The sequence below is a fragment of the Oryctolagus cuniculus genome, chromosome 4 (genome assembly GCF_964237555.1).
Source record: "Oryctolagus cuniculus chromosome 4, mOryCun1.1, whole genome shotgun sequence".
Classification (NCBI taxonomy): domain Eukaryota; kingdom Metazoa; phylum Chordata; class Mammalia; order Lagomorpha; family Leporidae; genus Oryctolagus; species Oryctolagus cuniculus.
Window position 1 is genome coordinate 37,382,963 of NC_091435.1, and position 5,179 is coordinate 37,388,141.

A 5,179-nucleotide genomic window follows, 5' to 3' on the forward strand; every position below is an offset into this window, starting at 1 on the left:
GTACTTACTACATGACATTACTTCAAAAAGTTCATTAGAATGGAATCTAAAGATAAATTTAGGGGCTGGCACTGTGGCACCGCAACAGGTAAAGTCCCAGCCTGCAGCACTGTTATCCTACATGGGCGTTTGAGTCCCAGCTGCTCCACTTCTGATCCAGCTCCCTGCTAATGCTTCTGAGAAAGCAGTGGTGAATGCCCCAAATCCTTGGGCCCCTGTACCATGTGGGAGACCCAGAAGAAGCTCCTGGCCCCTGGCTTTGAATAGCTCAACTCTGGCAGTTGCAGCTGTTTGGAGTGAACCAGCAGATGGAAGACTTTCTCTCTCTCTCTCTCTCTCTCTCTCTCTCTCTCTCTGTGTAGCTCTCCATCTCTTGTAACTCAAATAAATTTTTTTTAAAATGTTGAACACATTATGATATAAAAATTTTTGAAATCCAAACAGTTTTCTCAGAATGTAGATTTTCTTTGACCCTTACAAAAATTATTTGTTTATTTCAGAGATAGATAGAGAGAGAGAGAGAGAAATCTCCACCATGGTTCACTCTCCAAATGCCTGGAGCAGACCTGAATTGAAGTTGAAAGCTGGGAATTCTATGCAGTTATCCAACATTGCAGGTTGAGACCCATTTACTTGAGTCAACACTGCTTCTCAGGGCCTGTGTTAGTAGAAAGGTATAACCAGGAACTGGAACTGAAACTCTAAACCACGTTCTCTGATATGGGATACAGGCATCTTACCTGGCACCATATCTCCTTGGCTAAATGTCTACCACTCTGTGAACTTTTAAAAAATTCCTCATATATACTTTTTCATTGTTATTGCAAAATATAATTTATCTATTTATTTTAAAAAATGACTATAAAACAGTATGGTATACAAAGAGATCAAGAAACTCCACAACAACAAAACAAACAACCCTGGTAAGAGATGGGCAAATGACTTAAACAGATATTTTTCAAAAGAGGAAATCCAAATGGCCAATAGACACATGAAAAAATGTTCAGGATCACTAGCCATTGGGAAATCCAAATCATAACCACAATGAGGGTTCATCTCACCCCAGTTAGAATGGGTTTCATATAGAAATCAACAAACAATCAATGCTGGCGAGGATATGGGGGAAAAAGTACCCTAATTCACTGTTGGGATGCAAACTGGCATAGCCACTATGGAAGACAATTTAGAGATACCTCAGAAATCTGAATACTGGTCTAACATACAACCTAGACATCCCACTCCTTGGATTTTACCCAAGAGAAATGAAATCAGCAAATAAAAGTGCTATCTGCACCTCCATGTTTATTGCTGCTCAATTCACAATAGCTAAGACATGGAATCAACCTAAATGCCCATCAACAGAAGATTGGATAAAGCAATTATGGGATATATACTCTATGGAATACTATACAGTGATTAAAAAGATGAAATCTGGTCATTTGCAGCAAAAATGGATGAATCTGGAAGACATCATACTTAGTGAAATAAGCCAGTCCCAAAGGGACAAATATCATATGTTCTACATAATCCGTGTCAACTATCAGAGCACCTAAAAGGAAACCTGTAGAAGTGAAATTGACATTATGACAAGCAATGACTTGAACAGCCCCTGTCTTGACTCTCAAAAAACAGTTTATTAGTTTATTTTTTTTACTATTTTCTTTTTCTACTTCATGCCATTGGTTGAACTTTTTACTTAACACAATTATTCATGGGTGTCTATCCAATAGAAAAAAGATCTCACTGAAAAATAAGACTGGGAATAAGAGAGGGAGGAGATACACAGTTGGGCACACATTCCAATGGACTTACCCCTAAAGGTAAAGCTAAAAACTTTCCATGGGACTCCAAATCCCATTAAGCTGGGTGGTACTAATAACATTTTAAGTGTTAACAACACCATTTTAGTTGTGTAACTGATCATATAGATAGGTTTAGGTGTCAAAGGGATCACATAAATAAGACCAAGTGTTTGGTAATAACAATAGATAGAATTATAAAGGAGTGAATGATCCAACATGGGAAGCAGGCCACACAGCAGACACATAGAATGGCATATGCCCTAAATAGCGCTCTGGCCTCAGAATCAGCCCTTAAGGCATTTGGATCTGGCTGAAAAGCCCATGAGAGCATTACAGGCATGGAAAGCTAACACACTGTGGCAAAAAATAATCTACGTGAACAATCTCTGTTAGATCCCAGTGGAAAGAAGGAGCCATCAAAGGAGGATATACTTTTCTCTAAGGGAGGAGAGAACTTCCACTTTATTATGGCTCTGTCTAAATACTAACAGCATCTGTGGACTCAAAAGGCTTACATAGCCCTGGCAGCTTATGACAAGAGCCTTGGGTGATCACTGACTTCATAAGTAAGAGTGTCAATTGTTAAATCAACAGCAGGAGTTACTGTGCACTTACTCTCATGTAGGACCTCTGTCCTTAATGAATTGTACCATGAGAATTAATGGTAAAACTTGTATTCAAATAGTTAAAACAAAACAAAACAAAACAAAACGAAGAAACAAAAACCAGTATCATGGTTGCCAGGAAGTTGTCTCATTGATCTCATGTTTCTGAATCTCTTGATTGCCTCAAGGGGCTTCATGAAGTGACTGACCTACACCATCACCACCTAGGTTTGTGTGAGTATACTCTATGATTTCCTGCAATCGTGAAATAGACCAAGGACTCATTGCTCTGTACATACTCCTGATGTTAGGTGACATAGGAATGTAAGGTAGTTTTGGGCTTATGAGTAACTGCATGAGTTGAATTTCTTTGCCACTCTGTGCTTCAGATACTTCATTTGTGAAACACAGAGCCATTCTGAGAAATAAAAAAAAAATCAGCTGTTCAGATGTACATGCGTTTCTCAATTCCCCAGTGTCTTGTACTTTATTAATTATTTACCATGTCTTTCTTAAGCCTTGACAGGGTGATCTTGGGTGGATCTGAACCTTAGAATTTTGTGCTTATTAAGCAGATATATAAGCATATTTAAGAAAATAAGTATATATATAATTTAAATGTATATAAGTTTATGATAATAGCACATTTAATAAAAATACGCAAACATGTATACAGGTGTATACACATGCACACACACATATATAAAATTTTCATGGTGTTTATACATATTTAGTAGTGGAGAAAAGATTAGTGCTGGTATATCCGTGTCGAGGAATTCTATAATTGATAAGGGCAGTAAACCTTTTTTTTTTTTTTTATTTGACAGGTAGTGTTATAGACAGTGAGAGAGGCAGAGAGAAAGGTCTTCCTTCTGTTGGTTCACTCCCCAAATGGCTGTAACAGTTGTGCTGTGCTGATTTGAAGCCAGGAGCCAGGTGCTTCTTCCAGGTTTCCCATGCGGATGCTGGGGCCCAAGTGCGCGGGCCATCCTCCACTGCCCTCGGGGGCCACAGCAGAGAGCTGGACTGGAAGAGGAGCAGCTGGGACTAGAATCTGGCACCCATATGGGATGCCAGCGCTGCAGGTGGAGGATTAACCAAGTGAGCCACGGCGCCAGCTCCTAAACCTATTCTTTAGAGACCAGTGCTTAGTAGGCTAAACCTCTGCCTGTGGTGCCGGCATCTCATATGGGCATCAGTTCTTGTCTCGGCTGCTCCTCTTCTGATCCAGCTCTCTACGTTGGCCTGGGAAAACAGTAGAAGATGGCCCAAATGCTTGGGCCTCTGCACTCATGTGAGAAACCCAGAAGAAGCTTCTGGCTCCTGGCTCCTGGCTCCTGGCTCCTGGCTTTAGATCAGCCCAGCTCCGGCCATGAGAGCCATCTGGGGAGTAACCCAGTGGATGGAAGACCTCTCTCTCTGTCTCTACCTCTCTCTGTAACTCTGCCTCTCAAATAAATAAACAAAATATTTAAAAAAGCTATTCTTCAGATAGTTAAAGCTATTTGGATGTTTGAATTTCCCGTACCGCCACACACAGAACTTTGTACAGCTGCCATGTATTCCATGTTTAATAAGAAAATACTATGTCAGGATAAAATCACTTTCCACAATTTCTATTCCTAATCATTTGTTTAGCCTGTACATTTTCATAAGTCCTTGGAGCCATGAGGCAATAATGAACCTTGAGTAGACTGGAAGTTGTTTTCCTGGCTCAGGTGTTTACACTTTGAAAAGAAATTGTTCCTTGGTTTGTGGAGTAGTTTGGTATGACCCCTATCTGGATCATCTGTTTCGCTTAAGTGCAAAGCTTCAACCAGAAGTCCACGGATATTTACAATGCGTCTGCAGTTGATACTTGGAATATCTTTTATTTTGGAATTTCTTCATTGAATTATAAAGGCCAGGCTGATCATTAATAATCCAGATTCCAAGTTCATTTTTAGCATTATCCTGGGTATACTTGAAACTATCTCAACACTATGATAATTTCTACTTTGCTGATAACAATGCCAGGTGCAAGTGTGAACAATCCACCAACTCTAAGATTTTGTTTTCTTATCACTGCAGGTGTGCCGTGGGCATTTTCCTTATTCAGAAATTCATTATTTTTCATTTGGAGTGAAAACATCTGTTGAGAATCCTTAATGTAGAAATCATGGTGCTGTGAACCGGGAATAAAGAGCCCATCTTGCCATTATGGAGCTTACATACCAGTGGAAAGGGTGTAGCAAATTCTGTGATAGAAATTATGAAGCCTGGTATACAAGTCATGCTCAGTGAGTTAGAATAACATGGTACAATGATCAAACTACCATAGGGTTAAGAAAAAAGTACTTGAGGAACTTTGAGCTATATTAGTAAGAATTGATCTCAATGAAAAATAAACATTTTTTTTTTGACAGGCAGAGTTAGACAGTGAGAGAGAGAGAAAGAGACAGAGAGAAACCCCGGTTTGAGTCCCAGCTGTTCCACTTCCAGTCCAGCTCTGTGCTATGACCTGGGAAAGCAGTAGAAGACGGCCCAAGTTCTTGAGTTCTTGAAGCCCTTCACCTGCGTGGGAGACCTGGAAGAGGCTCTTGGCTCCTGGCTTCAGAATGGCACAGCTCCGGCCGTTGTGTCCAATTGGGGAGTAAACCAGTAGATGGAGGACTGCTCTCTCTTTCTGCCTCTCTTCTCTCTGTGTAACTCTGACTTTCAAATAAATAAATAAATCTGAAAAAAAGAAAAAGAAACATTTAAACAAAGGAGACAATTTATCTAGCAGAAAAA